This window comes from Egretta garzetta, unplaced genomic scaffold, assembly GCF_000687185.1.
Source record: "Egretta garzetta isolate BGI_Z169 unplaced genomic scaffold, ASM68718v1 scaffold511, whole genome shotgun sequence".
Classification (NCBI taxonomy): Eukaryota; Metazoa; Chordata; class Aves; order Pelecaniformes; family Ardeidae; genus Egretta; species Egretta garzetta.
In genome coordinates this window covers 342,053-358,490 of record NW_009258554.1, presented here as the reverse complement: position 1 = coordinate 358,490, position 16,438 = coordinate 342,053, and the positions used below count along the sequence as shown (strand labels likewise).

Genomic DNA, 16,438 nt, shown 5'->3' with positions numbered 1-16,438 from the left:
ACCTTCCAGGTATATCGCCCATCAAGGCAGCAGATGCTGAGATGTATGAAGAATCTTTTCAGTCAGTATGTCAATGAAAAGTAATCAATGTTGTTTGAATAAATACTATGGGATAAATTCCCTAGAAAATAAGTCTTGTGGATTATTTTCGGTCTGTTTTTCCTAAACACCATGAATGCAGGTGGGAGGCTGCAGGCCACATGCACAGATGTTGTACGCTCAGATTAGGTATTCAGGCTGGAGCTACTGCTAATGTTTAGCTCCAATGGCCGAGGAAATGAGGCTAAACTTTCCCTGGGCAATTTGCCCTCATGCTGGGGTCACAATGGGTTTATTGTCAGGTTTGCTGTCACGTGAAAGCTTATATTGCTTCTGGGTCCAGATGGGTCATGGGAGGAGTGGGAAGTCTGCAAACTGCGTTGCGTATAGATCTAAAAACTCTGCCCGACCTGAGCTGCAAAAAGTCACCTCGGCTGCCTCTGCCTCCGCGGCAAAGTTCAGTTGTGCGCTGGATGAGCTGCCCGAGGACAGCTTTTAGCTGAGCGCGTGGGATTCGGTGCTAGCGTATTGGCAGTTACACCCGTGCCACTCCGTGTGCACCGAGTGTGGCCTTCACCGCTGTGGAATGAAGCCTAGCACGGGCAGCAAGGGCTTTGGAAAGCCGGATAAACCCAAGAATTCATGTGTGGAGAGATTATTGTAGATCCTGGTAACTCTTCCTTTCCGTTTTTTTGTTTGTTTGGGGATTACCATGTCTTAAGGGAAGGAGCAGGAGCAAAGTACACATTCTTTGTTCCATCTCTGACAGACTCCTCCTCGGAGTCAGATATCCCCCGCCTTCAAGAAACACATAGAAAAAAGTAAATATATATAATAATAAATATTTATCACATGCACATAAAACCTCTAAAACTTCAACGTGCTGTAAATCCCCAAATTATATATGAAAGTAAAAGAGAAATAATTTTTTGATACTTTATTTCCAGTATCATTTTAAGTTACAGGAGTTGCTTATCAAGTAGTTATCACTGGCGTTTACACAAAAATGCTGCACATGAGATCTACGATTAAAAAAAGACCTTCAGGAAAGGTCCTCTTCTAATAGGCATTAAAGAACATGGGCTGATAAGGCCGTAGTTACTCTAAACTACAATGAAATGTGTAAATCATATCAGGACTTAGCATTACTAGTAATTTTAGTAACAGTGGCTTTACTGATAATTTTGTGGACCACAATAACCTGTTGTGTCTGATAGATTCCCGTGGCAAACCCTGTGATGGTAATTCCCGCAGGGGAATGGCAGGTAGGTTTAAGTCATCAAAGGCCATCTTCTTCCAACAGGTTTAACCTTTACTAAGCAGATTCTCTCATCAGCAGTGGCTGCCTTTTTGTCCTCACGGACATGTTTTGCCCTCCTGGAAGCCAGGGCTGGCCCTTCGCTGGCCCCCAGCATTTCCTACAGCACTGCCTTTCAGGGCAGCAGTGTCTTACTGGTCTCCGGTACTTAAAGCCAAGTTTCTGGTCCTACCCTGACTGGGGCCATACCTCTCCCAGGGAAATTTTGGTGAAGTCAAGCCAGAGACGGCTTTGCCAGTAACATCCATGCAGGCATTTCTCCTGGCAGCACTTTCCTAACAAGTGTGAACAGAAACCTCAAGCAACCTTTTCAAGGTATTTTATGAAGCAATTAGTTTTTAGAAGAGAGCTATTTAGCTCTGACTCCGTGCTGTTTCCTACATGTCTGGCTTATCTTTTACCAGCTTCCAGCTGGCAGGCTCAGTGCTGTTTGCACCTGCCTGTGGAAATGTGCCCAGGAGTCACTAACACTTTAGAGAGCTTGATAGATAAAAAAAATTTCTGACATATATGAAGTCAAGAAACTGGAAGAGAAATGCTTCTGAGCTAAATCTACCTGAATTAAAGAAAAAAAAAAAAGTCCTAAGAGCTGTGAAAAACAGAACAAGGTCTTAAAGGCAAAGCAAACTAAGACCTTCACACAGGCTTAAGAAAGGGTGCGCTGAGCTAATGATTGTTTTCCTAAAATAGACTAATGACTGACATTTCAGCAGCTGGTGGGATGCAGTTTGACTCAGTATGAAAAAGTGCTTTGCTGTGCGAGGGACTGCCAGAGCAGCGAGTGGGATAACCCTCTCCATGCCTGCCTTTGCGATGGGCAGAGCAGGGGGTGGCGGAGCCAGGGGAGTCCCTTTCAGTAGGGAGGTGGCTACACGCACCTGGAGGTCAAGGGACATGAAAGCTGTCCCAGAAAGCCAGCCTGTTGTTAATCTGTACCAGTTTCTGCAATGAGCTGAAGTGAATTTCTTCCTGTCCTTGGTTGCAGACCAGCCATACGGGTACCTCGGCTGTCTCTGTGACCAGGGCATCGTGTGGATGATCCAGAGAGCTGTGGTCACCATATATCTTTCCCCTATGTAACCCATTTTTCTCAGATAAGGAGAAAAAAACGCCTAAGTGCATCAAATCTCCACATAGCAGCACTGAGCGGTAAAACTGCTGCTTAAACTGCTTGTCCTTGCATCTTGTCATTCAAAATGATCAGGGTAATACCAGTGTACTTCACAGCTATCATGAAAACATGCGGAGAGAAGTGGCAAATGTGGTGGTGCGTCCTCTTGGACAAGCTTGAATTATGTCATGCGTTGGAAGTGAGAGTTTACTAAAAACAGACAAAGAAGTAAAATGGACTATGGAGGTGGTTTGTTATGGACTGACCCTCCCTCTGGATGGCGATACTGTGAAATACTGTGTTGATGTATATAAAGATTGGATTATGGCTCTTGTATTACCTAAGGACTCCATTCCTTTACCAGTTATTAAGGAACCAAACCTTTGTGTTCAAAGCATTCTCAAACACCTCCAAAATCTCTTTGTACCAAGGCCAGACCCAGGATCTAGTCAGATTAGATTGTGCTTGCAGGTTTTGAAAGCTGTCCAGAAACTGGCTTGCGAATCGACAATTATGGCAAGAGAAACCTGGGAGGTTTTTTTGTTATTTCTTCTTCAGATCAATGACACTCTTCTAGCAGCTCCAACTGTGCAAGGTGGCATTGCTGAGAATCTGGGTGAAAAATTAATTGGTGTGCTGTTTGAGGTGTGGTTACTAGCTTGTACACGGTGCTTTCTGACACCGCCTTACTGGAAAACTGCCAAAGAGATGGTGGCCAACTGGAAATTTTTGGACTTGATGATCTTAAAGGTCTTTTCCAACCTAGACAAGTCTATGATTCTGTGATTCTATGATTCAACGTTGCTTTCATGGCAGAACTCAGGCAGAACGGGATCGGTCTTTTTGACCTCAGAAATAAAATTAAAAGGGTTCTTCTCCTTTGGCTTGTCCCAAAGCTGCAGGGATCTGCACGCCTCAATTAAAACCCTTGGCCATGGGGCTGAGGTGCTCGTGGCCAAAGCCAGCTCTGGCTCCGACTGCTGGGGAACAGGCCAGGCTGTAGGATGGAGGGGCCAGAGGGCCTGTGGCGCAGAGCTGGGCAGGAAAGGTCCGGCTGCAGGCAGAGGCTGCGGGTTTTGGGAATCTTCTTCAGAGTTTATTTTAATTGCATGTTGCCACTAGATCTTTCATTGCTTTGTTATGCCCATCCAGCTCTGGAGCCCTCAGCACAGAAGGACATGGAACTGTTGGAGTGGGTCCAGAGGAGGGCTACAAAAATGATCTGAGGTCTGGATCACCTCTCCTATGAGGACAGGCTGAGAGAGTTGGGCTTTTTCAGCGTGGAGAAGAGAAGGCTGCGGGGAGACCTGATTGTGGCCTTTCAGTACCTAAAGGGGGCCTACAGGAAAGATGGGGGCAATCTTTTTAGTAGGTCCAGCTGTGACAGGACAAGGGGTAATGGTTTTAAACTAAACCAGGGTAGGTTTAGACTGGATATAAGGAAGAAATTCTTTACAATGAGGGTGGTGAAACACTGGAACGGGTTGCCCAGAGAGGTAGTGGAGGCCCCATCCCTGGAAGCATTCCAGGCCAGGTTGGACGGGGCTCTGAGCAACCTGATCGAGTTAGCGGAGTCCCTGCTCCTGCAGGGGGGTTGGACTAGATGACCTCTAGGGGTCCCTTCCAACCCAAAACATTCTATGATTCTATGATTCTACGGAGGGAAAAGTACCCGATGTGAAAAGGTACGAAGTCCTGAAGGAAATCTGGCGCTGGAGGACGACTGGTACCACTGGGGACCTCTCGTAGGGAGCCGCAGGGTGGGTGGGGGCCTGCTGGCCTGCGGGGGCTCTTTGGGTGCTGGGCGTGCTTGTGCTCGGCCTCTCAGGCTGGGCTGACTTTCATCTGGCTTACCTCCAAAACAACAGGTTTACGCTTTCAGGTGGAGCATATTCTGCATGCAGGGTCTGCATATCATAAAAAGTGCCTGAAGAGTGACCTGTCCTGGGTCGCTGGGCATTTGATACGTGGCCTGTTGAAACGTGGTGTTAACCTGGGGCTGGTTTTGCCTCTAACACAGGCTGTAATGGGGGCAGTGGAGGGGAGATATATATATATATAAAATATAGGTGCCCAGTACTGTGGGGATGAAGCAGTATTGGGAATTTTATTTTAGCAATGATTCCTCCTGTGAACAGATCTGTGTCTCCTCCTGAGACAGCTTTGTGGCTTCTTCTGGTGATGTGTTCAGGAGTGGACAGGTGAGACCAGAAATGGTTCTTGGGGTGTGTGCAAAACTCCTCAGACACTGCTTTTCTTAGAGAAAAGCAGAGACTATGAGGTATATGAAGAGCTGCAACCTTGGTCAATGCAAGATGTGTAAGTGGCATGACGTGCTCACTCAGCAAGTTAATGTGAGGAGCCCACAGTCAGTTTTCAAATAGTCCAAAGGGTCAGAGAAAGGCAAAATCCCTGCCTTCTCTTGCTTATTATGGTCCTTCTGCCCGTGTTTGCCTTGTCCGCAGCCAGTCAGCAGGCCAGAGGGAGGGGCAAAGCCCATTTAAAACTTTTGCAGGGGGCTGCAGCCTCTCCTTGCCTGTGGTGGTGGGGAAGGGACAACGCATGGCCACCTACCTGGAGCTGCTTACCTGCCTGAGGATGCCCATCCTGGGACTGGGGACCTGGCAGGTGCCTGCTGGACCTCTTCTGATCCCCGTGCCTCTGGTCACACAGGTGACACCAGGGAGTTCCTGAGAATCACAGTAGATCTCTACAGCAATCTCCTCTTCAGGTCAGGAAAATGCAGCAAATCCTCTGTGCAGCATTTCTTGCCTTTTTAAGTATTTTAGGCACTGCAGGCATTTACACCTGTCCTTCAGCAAATTTTTTAAGTGAGCAGGCAGTGTTCACATAGTGCAGGTAGTGAGCAGGTAGAAGGAGATTTTTCTTAGCTGTGGAAAAAAATTATGTACTACAGAAGTAAAACACTTCTGCCTAGCTTGTTTTTCTTTGTATTAATATCACAGCACGTCATGTAGATGTCATCATTGATGAGTGCATGTAGATAGAGGAACTGAAGTGGCAATCAGCGGATTTGGAAATGGGAATTTATATTAACTCCTTAGAGGCTGAAAATAATTCAGTTGTATGGCAGCAGATGAGTACATAACACTTCGCAGGAAAATAGTTTGGGTAGGTCTTTACCTGCAAATGTTATACAATGGACTTTTGGTAATATATACTGAATTATAAATGTAAAAGGAGTCTGGAAATAAGGTGAAAATTTTAAGCAAGCTTCTTAAGAAAGAAAAAACAAATAATGGATTGTCCCCTGGATTTGAGACTGGAAATTAAATATGTTGAATTGCAAGCTGCTGACGCCGTGAAACTGTCCAGTCAACATAAAATTATCACGAGCCCGGCCAGGAAACCTGTTCTGGTGTGAGCTCCTCTCTGCACGGGTCTGCAGGTCCTGTCATGAGCCTGCTCCAGCATGGGCTTCCCACAGGGCACAGCCTCCTATGGGCACGCCCCTGCTCCGGCGTGGGGCCCTCCTTGGGCTGCTCCACCATGGACCTCCATGGGCTGCAGGGGGACAGCCTGCCTCACCGTGGGCCGCACCAGGGGCTGCAGGGGAATCTCTGCTCCAGCCCCTGGAGCACCTCCTGCCTCTTCTTCTCTGACCTTGGTGTCTGCAGGGCTGCTCCTCTCACTTATTCACACGTCTCTCTTCCAGCTGCTGTTGCGCAGCAATTTTCCCCTTCCTTAAATACGCTACCAGAGAGGCACTACCACCGTTCTGATGGGCTCGGCCTTGGCCAGCAGCAGGTCCACCTTGGAGCCGGATGGCATCGGCTCTGTCTACAGGGGAAACTTCTAGCAGCTTCTCACAGAAGCCACCTCTGTATCCCCTCCCACTACCAAAGGCTTGCCATGCAAACCCAGTACTGTCACCTTTGCTCTCTACCCTCTCCTCCTCCCCTCAGAAGTGATGCAGATCGCTCCCTGCTGTGTTGTTTTTTGTTGTTTTTTTTTCCCCAGGTTGCACTCGCTCCTGCACAGCAGCTCTCCCATGCTGCAGCAGCACCCAGAGATAAGGTGCTCTATAATGTCTGGCGTTTGGCCAGCGTGGCCATTAGCCTGCTTTTCCATGCCACCAAGCAGCTGCAGCGTTGACACATAGGAAGGGGTGGGATGGGGAAAAGGGCTGCAAAAGTTGTAAAACTTTAAACTGGCTATTTGGTTATGCGTAGCCTTGTGAAAAAAACTGCTGCCATTCCTACGCTTTTTTCTCATTTAAGTGAACGAGTCAAGCACCCTTCAATTGAAAACACTTGGACGAGTAAAATTGTTAAAAAAAAAGATGACGGATGGGGATATAACGAAGTTAAACGTAGGAGGTGGTCGCGGTTTTGAATCATGTTTCTGTTTGAAGTGCCATTTTCCAGAATCAGTATCCAGTCACCAAACAAATCTTCAGTGTCTCCAAGCCAAGAATCTGAAGTGATTTACTTTGCTATTAAATACCAGGTTGTGTATTTTACCCAGGAGGTGGCACTGTCTGTAGTGTTTTGCCATCCTCTCACCTCCCTTGTCCTGTGTCAACAAGAGCCGGCTTGTTTGCGTGCGGGGCCAGCAAGCTTTCCAGAGGTGATTCATTTCCTCACGTCACCAGTATCTCATGCTAAAATTGCTTTTAATTTCTGGGCAAATTGGAACTTATTTTGAGGTAGCCTGGTGCCCAAATGTGAATGTTCAATCCTTAGAAAAGGGCAGATCAGCTCGAACAACTTAACAGTGACTCCCATGGCCAGTTCCCAAAGGCTCATTTTATTCCAGAAGACTAAACCAAAGCAAGATCCAAACTGGAACACCTCATTATTTTGGGGTTTAAAGTCTCCAAATGTGGAGGACAGCAAACTTCTTTTTCTGCTGTTTACTGAATTTACTTTTCTTCTTGTTTCAGTCTCTCCAAGGACCAGCAAGAGATGCAGTGAAGTCTGCCATCAATGTTGGGTACCTCCATTTTGATTGTGCCTACTTGTACCAGAATGAGAGTGAGATCGCGGATGCACTATGAGAAAATATTGAGGAGGGGGTTGTGAGGTGAGAAGACCTCTTTATTGTCAGTAAGGTATGTCCTTGGACAACTTGTCTCACATGAGGCCAGCTCTCAAGAGGAGAGACAAGGTCCCAGCCTGCGAAGTACAGGGGGATGAAGCCAGTCTGGGAATTAACTCCTTTCTGTCATGGCAAAGCATTTTGTGGATGGAGGGAAGGAAGAGGTCAACTCTTGGAAAAAAAAAAATGGCTTGATTTGAGAGGGATTTTTTTGTAGTCCATATCCATTGTCAGCCATGGAGACAGGAACTGAGGCCGTGCTCTCAGTTGCCTCTGAGATAGGAAGCAGGGCTATTGTATTGGTGGTCACTCCCGCTGCGCTGCCGGCCTCAGCTTGTATATCCCCTATGTTATGTTTTGTTTTGTTTTTTCCCCCACAACAATGGTAGGAAAAATAAAGTAACTTCTATCTGCTGGAAGCTGGCGGGTTGATTTTCACCAGTTTTGCTTTTTTTCTTCGTTTTGTTTAATTGTATGAGTTGTTGGAATTTTAGAGTATCTCATTCTCATTTTACTTAACTGACAGTACCGCAAATAAAATAAGGTGCACAAAAGTGGCACATCCTCAAGACGAGAAGATGTGCCATGTTGTGAGCTGCCTCTGTGTCTGCACCGTGTGTTTTCCCTGCCAGGGATGCTCTGCAGTCTTGAGGCTAGGGGAGCAGCTCCCAGGCTTTGTGCTACCCCCACAGCTGTGGTCCTCCTTCCACCAGAGAGCCCTGGTGAAGGATGCATGCCAGAAAACATTTGCTGCCCTCCAGCTGGATTATTTGGATCTCTACCTGATGCACTGGCCCATGGGATTCAAGGTATTGAGAGCCATCCGTCAGAGCTCTGCCCCTTTTTCCTTTGGGTCTGGACCTGCCCTTAGTCCTCTCTAATGAGGAGTGGTGTTAAACCTCATTAGGACATAATGGCAAACCTCTGCACGGAGTGCCCTGGAGGAAAGGTAAGGTCATGGCCACTTAAGCTAGGTCTTGTAGTACAAAAATCACCGTATTTTACCCTGTGCAGCATTTCCATGTCATGGATCAAACTACAGTTCAGATCACACTCCTCTTAAAGTCTGGGATCCAGCTGTCATTTGCTTATCCAGGATCAAGCAGTCCTGAATTACTTAGTTCCTCTTCTTCTCTTCTCTTTCTGCCCCCAGGTTAAATAAATCCTCGTTTCCCCATCATGTCACATCCCTGCCTTCCCCAAACCTGACTGAGGCACATAAAAGTGTCTGCCCTTCCTCTGCCTGCAGGACAGATTCTCAAGGAGCAGATTTCCTTGAAGATTACTCTGTTCATACAGATTACTGCGTTTGGCCACCTCTCTCCCCAACACAAACATAAGCCAGGATATCCAGTGTGTCTCCAGCTCCACTCGCTTGTAGACTTTCTAAGTGATTTCTTTAACTACTTAGGATGCAGCCTACCTTAAACTCGCTTTGCTTTTGTGATGATAGGCAGGAGAGGGGCTATTTCCCGCAGATGGAAATGGCATGATCATTCCCAGTGATACAGATTTTGTGGATATGTGGGAGGTATGGTCATTGACAGGCTGAAAAATTCTTGCTAGTTTGAAGTAACAGCCTGAAAACTTTAAGGCTTCCACTTTGGGAATCTTTCTGAGAGAATTTCCAATGTGCAGTATTCCAGATTGCTGATTTCTCTGTGCCCTTGGGCCTCTTCTTGTGTTACTTTGCCAAAATTGAGGGATTTTTATGTCTACTGCATACTAAAGTGGCTCAGCGGCGGGCATGGCAAGAGGAAATCTTTGACTGTGGCTTGAGCTGACATACATTGTCGCTTCAGCCCCCACACCACTCTCGACGCATTTATTGGTGGCTTTAGCTGTAGTCATGCTCATCCCTAGTTGCACCTCAGCTGTCCAGACCATGGCCAAGCCACCACGCCTGTGCCAATGTACCCACAGCATCCAAAATTCACCCTTTTAGAAAGTACTGGAACTTGCCCAAAGTCCATCACTAAAGCTGTGTGTGCAATGCAAACAAGCATGAGCACAGGCTGCGTGGGAGACGAGACTTGGGAGCAAATTCAGATTTCTGTTTGGCTGATGGTTTGGGCTTCCTTTCCCCTCCACCCCCACCACTGCTTAGCATGGCCAGCTTGAAAGAGGACAGGAGACTCACCAGAGTCAGAAGAATTTGATGATGCTTTTCCCCTTCTGTCAGATGAAGAATACGGCACATTTTTGTTGCTCATTTTGAAGGAAAAAAAGGGGACATTTCAGGCTGCTGTTTATGATACCAACTTCAAATAAAAATGATTCCTGCTTTGGAAGAGATGCATCTTCTGCTCTAAAGGCTGCTAGTAGATTATTGTCTCCTGTTTCTTTTCTGCTGGAGGTGCCAATCTACTTAGGGCTGTCTAGCTGTTTTATTGTCTGCTAGTGTGAATGAAAATAGGTGGTGGTGGTGGAGCACAGCACTGCTTTTACTATATTGCCACTGCTAAATGGTGCATCTCCCTTGGGAAATGAAGCGGCGTTGATGATCAGGTATCCTGCCCTAGCTCTCCCAGAAATGCCCCTTGTCAAGCTGCTCTGTTCCAAACAACAAGCTTTTTATTATGGGATAATTATTTTGTTAGCTGAGGAATCACCCTAAAAAAAACCTCCTACTTTGGATCAGAAGGTCTACTTGGGTAGACCTTTCATACAGCCCCAGTGCTTGTTCCAAGAGCTAAGGAAAAAGAAGCTGCCTGAATAGATAGGACCAAAGGCAGGCTACACTGCTGGGGTGAATGGGTAGGACTGGATGACATGAGAGCTGGGTACTTCAGCTGGATGTAGACAACTGGGCCTTGGAGCTCATTCATATGGGGACTCTTGGAGATCATGAAAAATGAGGCAGGCAGCTGGAAAGAGAAACTAACGTAAGAAGATTGGACCTTACTGGAGGCAGGTTTGGGGAGAAGGGGAAACAGTCTGAAATGCTGTCTGACTCTCTTAAAAACCCCATAGCTGCAAAAAGAACCTTTTTGAAGTTGATGTGGGGCTTGGTAGGTCATCATAGTGATGCTAAACCTTGAAATACCTTCTGCTTCTGAAGAAACCTAGTATTTTTGCTTGTAGATAGAGAGCCACCCCTATCTTCCTAAGGAAGAGCTGATTAAGTTTTGCCAATCCAAATGGATCTCTGTCATGGCATAATGTCCCCTTGGAGAGCCCAATTGGCCATGGAAAGAATGCTTTTTGAGACTTCTTTCTTAGACATAGATTGGAGCCGATAGAGTAAACCAGTCTTAGGATGTGGATAAACCCTCACAGAGTAAAACTGATGTAATTAGAAAAATATTTACTGATTTGTTAAAAATGACACATACAGACAGAAACCTCTTACACTTATTGTGATACTCAGTCCACTAATTCAGACCCATGTGGTTACTGGAGCTTCATACTTAGGAGAAAAAGGACCAATTGGTTGGTGAAAGTAGTGAAGATAATTCTTAACTGAGCTTGGGTGAGCTTATTAAACACGTAAGAGAACTTCTGAACTAAAAAAAAGCCCCCAAACCAAAGCAGCACAGGCTTACAAAACCAGCAACTTGGCAGTCCTGCAGCGATTAGGTTTTTAAATGGATGACTTGAAGAAATTTGCTTTTACCCCAATCTTCATGGCTTTCTCTGACCTGGGACATGGCATTTGCTACAGCAGCTGTGCTCGTGAAGGACGTGACAGCTGCCCATTCTCAAGATGAAATTTTCAGGATCTGGACCAAAGAAATTCCTGGCCTGCTCCCAAGCTGGACTGAAATGTGTTACAGTGACCTGCTATACTAGAAACTACAGGCCTCAAAGAATGAAAGCAGGGACCGGAGCAGCGAGAAGATGGTGAATGAAAGCGTGCAAGATGATGCTTTCTTATAATTTAAATAATATTCTTACACTACAATGCTTGAGGGAGGAGACAGTGTGCCCTTCAACTGCTGAAGTCTGCTTTTATTTTCAAAGGTCCAACCCTGAGGATATTTCCCTTTTTGATGATCCCCAAATTAATGAAATTGCACTCAAGTACAACAGAACTCCAGCTCAGGCTAATACTGGTCATAGTATTTTCCCTGACGACATGTATTTTTCCTATTTGTGCTAAAGAAACCATTTACAGAGGTATTACGGAAAGCTGAATTCCAGCTGTGTCCCTACACATTGTAATGCTTTAAAAATACTATCTCTAACACTAGTTCTAATGATGAACAAAAGATTACCAATGGGTTTGGGCTTTAATTGGCACACTGGCCACTTCTACACACAGCATCCCTGGCCAGTCCTGAACTCTTGTGCAACGCACTCCTATGCTGTCATCTCAGCTTCAGAGACAGAGAATGATTAAATAAGCTCATGTAATGATTAGGAAGGGTTTACTATAGTGCTTTTCCTAGGTGAGCTATCTCCGATTATCAGTAGACCATACATTCTGTATAACCATGTAGGCACGTACGACTTTTGGCTTTCGGAAGACAGGTGGAATTTCTCAGCTGTAATTCCCTATCTGTTCCTGCAGGTGCTTATCCAGCTCCAGATTCAGAGAAATGTGAGTATAATTCCCAAATCTGTCACTCCAAACCATACTGAGTAAAACTGAAAGGTAAGAGTGTATCTTACAAAATTCTTAATGGTGTTAAAACGCTTACACAAAAAAATGCACTCTGCCAGTGGAACAAAGCACCCGCTTCGTACTTAGAACTGGGAAAAACCCTTTTGTCTGTCAGATACCATGTAGGTTATTTCTTTATGAATGCAAAAATAAACTTTAAAAGTAAGGAGACGAGTCTCCTTCATTAGAACACATCAAGTAAGAGAGACTAACTTTTCCACCTTGTGATATAAATACGACGCAATTAGACCTCGCCAGCATTGGAACTTTAAGACATTTTTTCATTGTTCACCACAAATGTGCACCCATCGCACCCTTCCTAGTACCTCAGCAAATACAACGCTCTTCTACTTCTGGTTTTGGTATTCTTTCTGCAAATGAACTTACACTTGTCTTTTTGCAAACTGAAGTAACCCAGCTGTTTGGGACCCTTATTCAGGTGTTTGACTTGAATTGGCTAAAGAGGAGATGGAAACCTTCCTTGCTTTCAAGAAGCAATATTGCATCTGTGCATTAAGCGAGCAAGTACCACCTCCTCCTCCACGTTTTAGCAAGATTGGATTATCATTGGATATCCTCTTAACAGACAATATTTGATAGCCCCACTTAAAAATAAAGAGAGAGGGAACCTTAGCCAATACCTGGTCACATGGAATCCAGCACTAGGGTTTATTAGAGCACTGCCCATCCTGTACAGGTTGGTAGCATTGGGATTTTTGCAGGTACGTTGTGTATTAAGGTATCTTGTAACAGATGCATACCAAACTGCTGTCTGAAAATCAAAACTGGCCAGAAACTCTCAAATAAATAGGCGGCAATTTTTTTTTCTGATTTCTTTGGCTACTTATATAAAAGACTATAAATAAACTCCATTTTAGGAATAAGAGTTGTAAGCTTTTTTGAAGTGAAAAAGCTGTGCCTATGTGTTTATGCCAATGTTATTAAGGCAGCGTCTAGATAATAGAATGGTTAGATACAGACTTGGCAAGATCTGCAATTTATTCTGTTTTCCCAGGTTACCCGCTTATGCAGTTGCATATTGCGGACATAGGAATTCCCAAGAGAGCGGTTTAATATTGCAGGGAAGTTTGGTGATTTCAGCTAAGCAAAAGATAAATTATCTTTTGAGAACAAGGTCACCAGCATATGCGAAGGTTACAGCGCATTAACCTCCACTGCCCTGTGTAAACTAAGCAGACGCACATTAGTGTTTTTACTGTAGTTCAGAGTTTTAGTTCTGCAGGGCTTTCGTCATGCAAAAAAAGCTTTTTCTTCTTAGCCTTATGGCTATATCCTTAAAGCATTTTAATCATACTTCCTTCTTCTAGCTGCAAAAATCACACAGACTATCCTTTTTTTGAAGACTTAACATAGGCATCATCTTCAGATCCTCCAGGGATCAGGACTGTATATCATTGTTTCAAGCAATTTGCAATACCTCACATGTATTAAATCACAACCTGAGTGGCACATGTATTACAAGATAGAAGAAAGCAGCTCACAGGCATTCTGAAGAGTAATCTCCGAGCGTGCATGCGTTTGCTTCCTTTATTATCAACCAGTTATATCAGTCCTTTATCTGTATTGTTGCTCTGCTCTTGTAGCAAAATATATATTCTCTTATCATTTAGTAATGATATTTAAAGGAGCTTAATAAACCCGAGTCTTTGGGATTTGTGAAAAGCAGTGTTTGTCATAATTTCTCTAAAATTTGTCAGGATTTTTGATTCTCCTAGTGGTTGTATTTTTGGACAAAAGGTCAAAACATACGTTACCTTTTATTTGTTAATACAAGACAATCCATTTAACATCAGAAGATCTTTAGGAGATAAGACAATATACTGCTTGAGATTCAGTAATTTCAGTGTAACAGACTGAAAGCTCTTTAGAGGACACTACTGAATTACGTTTCAGGAGCAGTTTTCTTAATGAGGTTTCCTATTTATGAACTGCTAAAAACTAACAAACTGGTAGGAGATTTGTATGTTTGGTTTATCATATCTACCAGAGTATACAAATACTGCCTTTATCAGTAGAATGGCTGCAGTTAAAACTGTGCATCTCTCCCAGCAAATACAAAATCTGATAAAGGAGACACAGAGGAATTATTTTGTTTGGCAACTGTCTTATTTAACAAGCAGAAAAATTGGGCAGCTTCATAGAAGCCAACAGTAGATTTTTCACTCTCTTATAATGCTCCCTAGATACCATCTGCTTGTGTTTTGACTCAAAGGACGTCACTCAAAGTTGTCTTCTCTGGTAAAAAAAAAAAAAAAAGTCTGTGCTACTGCAGCCCATGCATCTGCTGGAGTTTTAATGAGACAATCAAGACTTTTTGCTCTTGAACTCTTAGCACATGACCCAAAACTCCTGTAATTGCTTTAGGCTCTTCCAGCCCAGCAGAAGAACAATGTGGATCAGCACTGCCTGCAGAGAGGAAGGATGATTGTGTCATTAAGGTTCAGGGCTAGGATACACACTTCATGGATATCCTTTTCCAACTGATTTTCTTTGTAGTTGAGGTTTTTAAGTCTATAAAGGAAATGATGGCATATCTTTGAGCTACTTCGCAAGATATTTGAGTAACAGGTGCCCTAGAAAGGGCAAACCAATTCTGTCAAACTAGACTTCCTACAGCAGCTCTTCTAAAGGAGGTGGTCCGAAAAGCCTACCAGCAATTGACACCAGTTATAGTGGTATGGACAAGAAGGTGCCAGTTATAGGTGCACTTTTTTTTTCTCTCCCCCTGAACATGCTAAATTGAAAAGGTCAATTACAGGATATCATCACAGCCAGTTACAAAATCAACTACGTGGAAGGTGCTGTGCTTCCAGGCATTCAGGCTGTGGTCAGGTGCTCCTACAGCTGCAAGAGCAATACCCACTTAAGGCTGCAGCATACAGCCTATCTTGAAATATTCTCTACTTCACAGGAATTTTCCAACAACATTCCAATTTAATCACTGCTATCAGACTTGAAGTTATTTACAGGATGTTTATAGACTGTGGTAGGCAGGAAGTTGGACTAGATGATCACAGTAGCCATATAATAGTAAAAAATTCAAAACAAGTTAGAAGCCAGAGATTGTGCATTTGTTTAGAGACAATGGAATTTTTTTCAGCTGCAGCAACTTCAGCAAAGGTAAAAAGAGAAAAGTTTGGGCGATGTCAGTTACTGCAAAATAAAGCACCTTCTATTTTGCAGCAGAGATAGAGCCATAGGACTTAATGGCAGTGTGTGCCTTTCTAGCATACCATTGCTGCCTCACAGTAATCACAGCAGCCTGCTGTGGCAGTAAGCCTGCTGCTGTAAGCTACTCGAGAAGCACACTTCCACAGCTTCACCACTTCACCTACCCCAACGCATCTGCTGCAAGGGCATTGCTCTAATTGCATCTGCTATCTATAGATAAGAAACAACTAAGCACAATCTCCTCTGTCTTCAGTTTTGAGGATTCCAAAAATCTTTCACCATATTTCATGGATTTTTTTTCTTCCTCCCCAAGTTCAGACTTTGCTTTATAAGAAAATAAAAATTGCCCTGACAGGCTAGGGCAGAGACTTGGGCTTGTTTTATCACTATTGTAAATTCAGTTGGCTAAAGCAGAGCAAGTGTTTTGTTGGTCAAATCACTGCAGCAGAAGAGAAGAATAGACAAGCTGCAACTGCCTTCTACAGAGTTTTATTTGGTCTGTCAGTGCAGTGACCTGCAGCAGCAGTATTGCCACACACTGAAAAGTGCTGTAAACTTTCTAATCTTCATCTTCAGATTCACCTGAACCCTGTGTTAATAAGCAAATGTATACTGACAGTCATTTAACCCACTCCCTTTTCTGTGGTTGTGACTAATTCAACTGCATGCCGCTATCTGGGTAGCCTCAAGACACATGCAGTGACTGTCTCCACATGATTTCAGTGGCCCATAGAGCATTTGTTAATAACAAATCCCCAGGCTGGATGGATGTCTAGCACAGGGAGCAGACCTGTGAGAGGCCACAGGTCTAGCACTTCAAAGACCTGAAAAGGCCAAGGCCATCTCTTAAAGCCAGGAGAGAACATGCCATGCTACAAGCAAAATGCTTCAGGAAAAGAACATGAGTATTCTCCCAGTGTCAGGCGCAGCATAAACAGCTCGGGTCACCATAACCAGCCCTTGGGAGCAGAGTAAGTTTCTTGAAGGACTAGCAGCTTCTCATCCTGTGCGCCTGCTTCCCCAGCAGCATAATCATTGGCTTTCTGTTGGAACTACAGCAAGAGGTTTGTGCTATCCCCAAATAATTTTTGATTTCCATCAGCTATGCAAC

The 16,438-nt window shown here is 44.4% G+C and overlaps 1 pseudogene; it reads left to right on the top strand.

Moving 5' to 3' along the window:
• Positions 1 to 6,951: 6,951 nt before the first annotated feature.
• Positions 6,952 to 12,231, top strand: LOC104134391 (annotated as a pseudogene).
• The last annotated feature ends 4,207 nt before the right edge of the window (positions 12,232 to 16,438 follow it).